Raw genomic sequence first — 11,416 nt, forward strand, 5'->3', positions numbered from 1 at the left:
GAAGCTGATTTCACCAGTTTCGGGGGACCAAATAATTCTCTCTTCCTCTCTTATACACCAACACACATTCTAATCTCGCTCTCTCATATTCTAAGCCTTAAACCTATTTTTTCCTAATTACATCATTCTTTCCTTAAGCACTCCAAGGAGCCCGTACTTTACCCGAGGTTCTAAACTTAAACCAAGGCATGAAAGGTAGAACTATTTGAGGGTTTAGCCCCAAATCAACTCTAGTTTAATTTCCATTATTGTTTACTATTTTCCTTGAAGTTACTAATGCATTTATTATTTTATAGTTGCAAGCAAACGCAATCAAAGTAAGGAATCATGTTCCTATCATATTTCTAACAATTTTTATTGTGTTTGTCACTTATTAATCGTTGTTATTATGGTTAAATTGCTTCCAATTTTTGATGTTTATTCTATTGTTTATTGTTGATCACCATATTGCATGATAAAGGAAATTTGTAATTGAATATAACACCTAATAAGATAATTTAGATGACTGGTTTAGGTTCCTTTCTAATCTTGTTATTTAATCAAGTGATCACAATATTTTAGAATTATATGTTGCATTAACATTCAACCAATTTAGCCTAGTCTAGTTTGGAACAAATTGAATCTTTGTTTGTATGGCTTTGAGATCACAGGAATACTTTTCACAATAAGAATCGAGTAGAGGCCAATACGGGCGAATGTGACTCCATGATTCACTTCGTACCATCATTCCCGTTCCTCCTTTCGTGGTTCTGAATGGGGTGTAACCTTCACGGGTCAATCGTTGTTGCCTATTGTTAGTTGTCCGTTATTCGTGGTTGCCTTAAATGATCCGTAAACAGTTTACAAGTTCCATAAAAACTTTTTGACGACTCCCTAATTTGCTTTGTCCCTAATCTTGTCCCTAATCGTATATGTCAATTCCCACTTCTTATGAGTGTCAAGCATATTCTTACATAGGCACGCTTCGAATGACGCCTATAATTTTCAAATACAAAATATTAAGTTTATGAGGAAGTCCCAATTAATCTCGTTGATAAATAAACAATGTAAATCGAATGACATGTTTGTAATAAATCCATTTGGAGTTGTGTTAGGAAAATAAAATAATGTAAACAATAAAAAAGTAACCAAATAAGCTATAAAGGTTGTTTTGAACATTATCTAACGTCCACTATGTTGACATTAACGTTTGTTTGTCCTTCTAACCATGGTTAGTAATTTAAGAAACAACTTTAAGGAAATGGAAGGAGAAATTCTTAATCAGAGCCATGGAGATATGGATAAATGTTCTTCATGTTATTCTATTAAGCAATAAAACAGAAATTACTTATCTCTTGATGCGTGAACCAAACTGACAGTAGCCGTGTCGTGGAGAATCACTGACTTAAAAGACGATTCCGCGCTACCTCCCGGTGCAGTAGACTAGAAGCGGTCACCCTCTAGGATAAGCATGGCGCTGGAGTTTATGTGCATTCACAAACCCGACTGGAATTCAGAACACTTGCCCAGAAAACAGAAGAACATAAATCGTGTTTAGATGATTTTTAGAGAAGAGAGAAGATTGGAATTGTTGTATATTTTGGCTGAAGAAAAACCGAGTATATATAGCCATCAAATGGAAAATGGCTAGCATAAAACGAGGGAAGAACCTAGCCAAAAAATTGTCCAGATAAATTTTGAGCCATCAAGAAACAGTCAGCTATAATCAAGGGATTAATGGCTGATTAAATTCCGTAATAGTTAGAAAATCCCAACAATAAAAAAGGAATATTTTGTCAACAAAGAAAGGAAATAAAATTTCTCCAAAAAAGTAAGAGGGACCCATGCTCGCGTATTCCCAAGACCCCAAGTCCACAAGTCCCGAGCTCGACGCCCGAGCGTGTGTGTGGTATAACACCCACCTCCCACTCACTCAACTAAGTAGTGCTAAAGCACTACAATATAAAAACAAGGCAAAACACTCTTTGTAACACCCCAATAATTCTCTCTTTAAACCTGTGAGTACCCTGAACAATATCCAAGAGAATTACTGACGTGCTACCGCCACGTGTTTAAACGTTAAGGCTATATCAGAAATTAGCAGCGGAAAAAGTAAATCAGTTATAAATAAGTTTCAAAACCAACAAACAATACCAAATTAAGTCTTACAACTTAGAGCCATTAAGGCCCTGGCCTTATTCAAAACTTAAACCAGTAGAAGTAGTATAAAAAATGAAATCGAGTTTAAATAACTTCAAAAGTAAATAACAAAATAAATTGAGAAAATCAACTAACACTCCACTAAAGATCCCACCACATAGATGCGAATGCTGCATGTGTAAGAACCTGTGGTTAATCTGCTCCCCAATATTACAAGTATAAAAATTGGATCATCACAGGGTCATTGAAGGCGAAGGCCATGACCAAAAAAAAGACACACAAAGTACGCAATCAGCAAAGCTGAGTACATACAAGCTGCGAAATATAATAAAAAGTCCCTAGCATGCTACTGACATTCAATCATCGCACACAATTAAATTATAGACTCAACACACGACTCAACTGTTAGTTTTACCAAGACTCCACTAGTTAACAGTAGTTAAATCATTTCATTTTATTCATTGGATTAAGCAAATAGACAAGGTTGTCCATCCCATGCTCCATTTGGAACATCAATAAAAGAAAAACCCCATGCCTCCTTTCGGAAACATCAATAAAACATCCAACGACCATGGGCGCGACTCCGTGACCATAGCTAGTATGAGATCTCATCTAACTCCTAGTTTTTGAAAAGTATTTGAAATAAGAGACTCGTAGATCAGACGACCTCTAGAAAAGTGCACGGCTTATACCCCGTGTACCCAACCCCTGATTGTCATTACTCCAATTGTGCACAAAACCAGAGTTTTATTGCTCATCCATCTTGCACTTTACGTGATTTACAAGTTTAGACTTGGTGATGACTCATATGCAAAACAATATAATCAATCCAATATCAAATCAGTCAAGTAAAGCAAGTTTCCAATTTCAATTCTTGATTTATTAGTGACAAGCAACATTTATTATTTATTCCTTTAACTACCTCGGTGTATAAACGCCTTGAGTGCATAAACCACCCCACAATCTTAACCTCGTCTTATAAGACTTAAATTCTTCCTTTACTCATTCTATCTCCATGATCATGGACGAGTGATAAATGAATCATTTCACCATATCACATACCTTTGTCTCTAAGCGCATCTTGCATAATTAAAGCATGAATAATACTTGCAATGTAGAATAGTGCACAACATACGGAAATCACAATGTATAACCAAACAATTTAACCCAGTCTTCTCTATATATGATACTAAGTTCTCGATACATCCCTAAACATGCATCTATAGGCAAGGTTTCGTAACTCGTACGTACCTTGTATAAACGATTCGATTGGCCACTTTAGGAACTAGAAGTCGCTTTCTACAAAGTCCTCTCCTAAACCAAACAACAAGAATTAAATCAACACCCAAGAAAATAAATTTACAGCAATACCAAACTACTTTAAAACCTCTTAAACCATCAAAATAATGCTTTTAAATTACTCATAATAGTCAAAGTTAATAATTCATTAGTTCACTATAAGTTTATGTGCTAAAATCATAAAAATACTTAACATAGTCCAGTGATATCACCCCTTCATACAACAAATTTCTAACGGCTTTATGCCTCAGACGAATGTGCCTCTTCTTCCCATTATAGGCATGGTTGTGTGCAACAGCAATTGTAGCTTGCAAATCACAATGAAGTGTAATTGAAGGAGCTGGCTTCCCCCACAGTGGAATATCTGCAAGCATGTTCCTCAACCATTCTGCCTCATGACCTGTCAATTCAAGAGCAATAAACTCGAATTCCATAGTAGACATAGCAGTTCAAGATTGCTTACAAGATTTCCATGATACGGCTCCACCCCCAAGGGTGAAGACATAGCCACTAGTGGATTTAACTTCATCATTATCAGATACCCAGTTGGCATTACAAAAACCCACCAAAACTCCAGGAAATTTAGAGTAGTGCAAACCCCAATCCATAGTACCCTTAAGGTACCTAAGCAACTTCCTTAGAGCAATCCAATAATCACTGCTTGGGTTATGAGTGTACCTGTTCAACCTACTAACAGAATAAGCAATGTCAGGTCTAGTGTAGTTCATAAGAAACATAACACTACCAATAAGTCTAGCATACTCTGACTGATTAACTAGATCACCATTATTTTTCTTTAGGTGGAAACTTAAGCCAAATGAATCAAAATTTTTAAGAAGTTTTTCAACATAGTGTGATTGATTAAGATAGATGCCTTTTGGAGTCCTTTTGATTTTTACTCCCAAAATCACATCTGCCTCACCCGTGTCTTTCATTTCAAAATTCGAACTCAAAAACTGTTTTGTCTCATTAACTCGATCCAAGTTAGTCCCAAAAGATAAATAATCACACAACCAAGACTATCATGCTTAGAATAAACATAAGAGTCACCTTCATTAACATGAAAACCATTACCAGTCATAGTCTTATCGAATTCGTCATGCACTACTACAAAAAAGGGTTTATAGTCTAAAATATGCTTTATAGAACGCCTCAGAACCATTCTTCTGCTAAGCGATGTGTAAATTATATAGAACGGTCATGTAGGCGTTCTATTAACTCAACTATAGAGAACGGTCGTCAGACACAACCGTTTTCTATTCCCTAACTAAAATCAGAAAATAAAGAAGTAATAAAGAACGTTTAGTCTACTTAATCGTTCTATAAACATTACTAAAGAAAACGGTCAAGTTAGATAACCGTTCTCTAATCCTTCTTTTATTTAAAAAAAAAAATGCTAATATACGGTATTTTATATGTATTTTAATCTCTTGCTATATTAATTAGGAAAAAAAAATTAATACTGTAACGAAATACAGTAAATCTACAAGAATTATAGTAAAAAAAAAATTTGAATTTGAAATTTAAAAATAATAATTGAATATATTAAAAATCAAACCAATATTTACAATCAATGTAGCATGAAAATAATGAACATTAAGAATCATACGGATTATTAAAAAAAAAACATACAAAGTAACAAGAATTACAAATTAAACAAAAAAAATAGGCCATTTATCCTTCAACTGTTCTTATTTCTTCTCTTCGGCTTTCTTCAATAGTTGTAAATCTACAAAAACAAATATAATATAAAAGTGAACATAATATATACAAGTATCATTCATGTTAAGAGGTGTTGAAATATACGAAGTATTTATATTTCGAATTCTAGGAACACCCATTTGTAATCAAATTAAAGCTCGGAATAGATCGATTAAGAAACTTCCAATATCATAACTTCATCAACATAGATAAGAACAAACTCATATCGATTGTGAGAACCAGCAACTAACCGTCCATTTATAGCCCAGAAAATCTGAGAAATGATTTAATTAAGGGGTGTAAATTTGACCAAGGTTAGACCAATTTTGCTTAGATCAGTTTGATTGATTCCGAAATAAATTGGATGATTAAAAACTAAATGTAATTTGAATGAAGTTACTGCAATTTTTCATTCACAAAAGCCCAATTGAATTATTTTCCTAAACTTAGAACTTTAAATCACCTAAAAACCGAATAAAATTACTACAATTTGATGAATACTATGACCAAATTATCATTACAATCCAATTGAATAATTCAATTCAATAAATACTTCAAATAGATCTACAATTTTCTTATCAAATTTCTACAGTCCAGGAGAAGAAAAATTCGAAAGCCTACCTCAATATTGCAGTGGTTGCACGGTGGTGCGTGCGGAATGCGGAGGTAACACGGTGGTGCTGCGGAGGTACAATTGCGGTGGTGCTTGCGGAGGTGCAGTGTTGGCGCGGCGGTGCAGGGGTAATAGGCTTGATAAATTCGAGAAGAACGATACCCGGAGTTCATTTATGGAGTACAAAAAAATTTAAAAAATTTCAGTTGAAACTAAAAGATGTGACAGTGATGTATAGCAAATTAGCAGTATAGGCGTATATAAAGAATTGCAGTTGCATTTTTTAGGGCAAAGATCTGATCCCTCCAAAAATTAAAATAAATTAAAAATAGGAATAAAAATTCACAAAACAGTTGTCAAGTGCACCGTTGTATATAGTTTCCCATTATAGTTTCATTATATATTATTTTTGCTAAAAGTTAACAGAGAACGGTCAACTATATCAACCGTTCTATGTTTATTAACTCATAGAACGCCTCTACCACAAGTACGTTCTATATTGTTGCAGAGAACTCCTATCTTTGTTAACCGTTTTGTATTTAGCGTTTCTTATTCTAATTTTTGTAGTAGTGATGCCATTGTTTTGGAGCTTTCTTAAACCCATAAAATGACTTGACCAATTTACAAACCTTGTTCTCTTGGCCCGGAACAACGAACCTTTCAGGTTAGACCATATAAATCTCCTCATCCAAGTCACCATTCAAAAATGCAGTTTTTACATCCATTTGGTGAACAACAAGATAAAAAATGCAAGCAAGAGCAATTAAAGTCCTAATGGTTGCAATTTTAGTGACAGGGAGTAAGTATTGCCAAACTTTTGAGTAAAACCCCTTATCACTATCCTTGCCTTATACTTGTCCATGGATCCATCAACCTTCAATTTTTTCCGAAAGATCCATTTACATGTGATGGGCTTACAACCTCTAGGAAGTTCAACCAATTCCCAAGTGTTATTATTGAGAATTGATTGCAACTCACTATCAATTGCTTCTTTCCAAAAAAAACAGCATCAACTGACCTCATTGCCTCATCATAGGTTCTTGGATCATCTTTTAAAACAAAGACATGCACAAAATCATCATCAATTAAGGAAGATTCAGATAAATAGGAAGTAATAAAATCAGGACCAAAATTGTTGTCCTTGCGTGCCCTTTTGCTTCTTCTTAGTTCTAAAACAGAATCATCGTTAGTAATAGGAGCATTATCAATAGGTAAACTAATAGAACTACTAGCAGGTAATTCACTATCATTAGAAGGAGACATTTTCCAAGGAAAAATGTTCTCTAAGTACTCAACATCTCTAGCCTCAATGATATGGCCACCTGCATAAGAGTTGTTAGTACCTTTAACAAAGAAACGAAAAGCTGCACTTTGATAAGCATAGCCAATAAAAATAGCATCAACAGTTTTAGGACCAATTTTATCCCTCTTGAAACTAGGTATGCCTACTTTTTCTAGGCACCCCTACACTTTCAAGTATTTCAGGTTTGACACTCGACCCTTTCATATTTCGTATGGAGTCTTGTCAACCTTCTTGTGAAGAACCCTGTTCAAAACATGACAAGCAGAAAGAATAGCCTCCCCCCACATGTTATTAGGAAGCCTAGAACTAATAAGCATATAATTCATCATATTCTTTAAAGTTCTATTTTTCCTTTCAGCTATACTGTTTTGTTCGGGTGAATAGGGAGCCGTCGTCTCATGTACAATGCCAAGTTGCTCACAAAATGCCTTAAGAGTGTCAGGGCTATACTCACCACCCCTGTCACTCCTTACCCTCTTAATCTTTTTGTCTAATTGGTTTTCTACCTCAGCTTTATATTTGAGGAATATTTACTCAACTTCGTCCTTAGACCTGAGAAGATAAACCATGCAAAAACGTGAACAATAATTAACAAAAGTAATGTAATACCTTTTACCCCCTCTACTTTCGTGATTATTAAAATCACCCAAGTCATTATGAACGAGTTCTAGTACTTCATTCTGTCTATCTACTGATTTAAATGGCTTGTTTGTAAATTTGGCTTCAACACAAATTTGACATTTCAAAAAATCAGTGTTAGAAAAACTTGGAATCAAATTTAAGTGTTTAAGCCTTTTAATCGAATCAACATTAACGTGACCTAATCTAGCATGCCATAAATCAATAGATTCAGCAATATAAGCAGAAGAAGTACTAGCATTCTTATTCATAGTGTCAACTTTAACATCAAGAGTAAAAAGCCCCCATTACAAAAGCCCTTCCCCACAAATTCTGAAAGGAATGGTGTCCTTCGAACAAGTGTATTATTCTAATAGAGGGTTCGGAGCTATTGGAAAGCTATTTATTCAGTAAGTTCAAGTGATCGGAATGCCTAGGTGGAGGCCGCTTCCGATCAGTAATATTAATGCATAATTAATATTACAGCTTAATCTTGACTGAACCCTTCGGGTCACAACCAAGCAACTAACGATCCAACATGAAGAATTAATCCAAAAATGAGACACTCGAGTATTGTGAACAAAGACGTCGGATTCCGAGCTTAGAGTGTCGGAACCGAATCTTAAAAGTCGAGCCAAAAATTTAGGAATTGGCGAGACGGAAAAATGCTACAAGTAAAAACCCTAGCCACGCGAAGGCTAGGGAAGCGCGCCACGTGGCAGCGCACACGGCAGCACGCCATGTGGCAGCACACGTGGCAGCGCATGTTGGCAGCCACCAAGTGACACCGCGCCACATTGGCAGCCACCAAGTGGCAGCGCGCCACGTTGGCAGTGCCATGTGACAACTGGCCGCGGACCCGGGTGACGGGTCATGGACGCGGGCCGAAGGGTGGCGGCCCAACCGAACCCAACTTGGGGCTCAAGTTTGGGTGCCCCTTGGTTAGCTCACAATGCATGTGAGTTGCCTTGGGGAGCAAGTGAGGAAATGGTCCTCACCTAACCATGTGACACTTGTTACTTAGTTATTCCTTGGTTTATTTAACTAAGGATTGAATTCAACATTCTTTCCATGAGGGATCTTTTTGTGAAAAAGTCCCACATTGAAAGATGAGTGGAATTCACAAAGAAGCACTCCTTATAAATAGCCAAGGCATACTTTGGGATTGTTCACTTGAGTAAGAGCTCAATTAGGTATCTCCACTTGAGAGAAAACCTATAAGCTCATTAATTACTCGAGTAGTCTTTTTGGTCGGACTTGACTAACCTCCAAGTAGTAGACCGGTTGGGTCGAGTTGTGGGTGGATTTCGTTGGAGGTCCTTGCCATTTGTGAGGCTCGGCTTTCTCAATAAGAGCTCCATCCGGTAGTTTAGTCTTTTCTCTATTCTTGTTATTTATGCATTTTGTTATATTAATTGTGATTTTGTTCCTGGGGTCGGGTTTTATTTCCGCGGTGAGTCGGACTCATCAAAACCCTACAGCGGTATCGGAGCCTTGCTCATTTATTTTTATAACAAAAATTTTCAAGGTGTTTTATGATTTTATTTTTCTGGTTTATGTTACTAATTAGATTAGTAGCTCAGTTTTAATAATTTTAAACCCGTTAGTTTTAAAGCTGATTATTGGCCCCGAACCCATATTTTCGCCCGAAAATTGTGAATTTTGGGTGGAAACAGCGTTCTGGAAATGTTTTTACCCTTTTGAGGACTGTAAAAAGGCCAAAATCTGACCAAAAATGCCTTTTTTGAGGGTTTTTCGTTTTGACGAAAAATTTTAAGTCTTGTAACCTTGAATCTTAATGGCATATTTATGGTGATTATGTATATGGTTCTTTCCTTAATGTTTTTGCATTTTTTGACCTCTTTAAGCATGGTTACTTTGTAGTAATTAGTGCTTGAAAGATTGGTTAAATTTTCACATAATTGCAAATCCATTGCATTAAGTGTGAAAAATTTATTCTTTGAGGCTTCTAAGTACTAAAGATCCAATGTTTAATTGTTTTAAGTGGTTGGAACTTTGAGTTACTAAATTCCATGAATTTTTGGTTGAACTTTTGATTTAATCATGTATTAAGTTGATTGGAATCATAAAGTTACAATCTTGTGATAGAAATTTCATTTATCTTCATATTGGAAGATATAATTTTTCAAGGATTCACAAGTTAAAGTTGGAATCTTTATTTATATTTTAGGTTCATAATTCCAACTCCCCTTTTATTTTGTCAAGTCTCATGATTAATTTAAATTAATTAAATTAACAGTGAGTATTGCCCTCATTTATTTTATTGCACCAAGTTTAACCAATTTTATTAAAGAATAGTTCTTGGGAATAATTTTGGTTGTGTGCACTTTGATGAATTTTATTTAAGTTGGACTTGTTATAATTTTTCATTTTTCTCATTAAATTAATTCTAAAATTAATTTGGAATTAATTAATTAAAGTCACGCAAAATTCGGATTTAATCCCGAGAGTGTGGCACGTAAACCAAGGCACACTACCCTCGGCCAGCTGGCCTACTAAGCAGCCCACATGTGGCTGCCAAGGGCAGGTGCGCTTGGTGCGCGCCACAAGGCATGGCTGCCGCCTGCTGACCAGCAGCATGGCGCACCATGGCCAGCCAGCAAGCCGCAGCTGCTGCTAGCACAGCGCGCTGCTGTGTGCGCAAGGGTGCGAGGCGTGGCTGGGGTGCGTGCTGCTGTGGGCAGTGAGCATGTGTGTGTGTGCTTGGTGCTGTTGTGGGGAATGCGTGTGGAGTGTGCTACGTGCATGCGACACGATGCACACAACCCCACACTTGGCACTTTAGCCCCGGGTTTTAAGGCAATGCTAATTTTGCAGTTAAGGCCGTTTTATTTATTTTAATTATTTTAATTATGATTATTAAGTTTAATTAAATTTTGGAGGCTAGGCCTCGGGTTTTTTAGCGGCATTTGCAAAATTAATTTTGGCAATTTTGGCAAAATTTTGGGTTTACCGGCTTAATTAATTGGATTATTTAAGATGGATGCGGAATTTAGTGGGAGATTACATAATCGTTCAAAAAACTTTGACTAGTTTTAATTAGGCGCATTAATCGGATTAACAACCTAAATTAGTTACTAGTTTACGCGTGTTTGTGCATTTTTACTTGTTTATCATTGTAAAATGCATGGGCCATTCACAAATAGTGAATGGATGAATGGAATGTATATTCTCCCGCAAGTTTTATAGAAATGGAAACTAGTGGGGCCTGATTAGGATAGAAAATACGGACTGCGTTCCATCTCGTATTTTTGTAAATCTAAATACGGTCTGCAAACCGTCGAGTATTTTTGTACCTTAATATTTAGATTAGTCCTAATCGTAGATATTAGTACTTGCATTATTTTGGTTATGTCTTGAAAACGGAGGTTCTTGGAAGACGAAGTCATGAAGTTGCAAAAGATGACCCTTGAAGACTAAAGGGGTCATTCTAGTTGCCAAATGCATCATTTATTTATGTTTTCGATATATATTTATGATTATATATATGAATTATATGTTAGATGCATGTTCAGGATTTCGAAATTTGCGATGATTAATTAAGTTCACTTAAATCAACCAACATAAAAACCCTAGGTCACTAAAATATTGAGTAAAATTGCCATTCCAAAACAATAATTATCAACCTATTGAGAGTAGTGATGGGCTACGCCAAAGCGAGGCATCACTATTACTCCCTAGGATATATAAGGCATACCGGGTATGCAAGTTGGTTTTGGTTA

Source organism: Chenopodium album, chromosome 10, assembly GCF_948465745.1.
Source record: "Chenopodium album chromosome 10, dcCheAlbu1.1, whole genome shotgun sequence".
Classification (NCBI taxonomy): Eukaryota; Viridiplantae; Streptophyta; class Magnoliopsida; order Caryophyllales; family Amaranthaceae; genus Chenopodium; species Chenopodium album.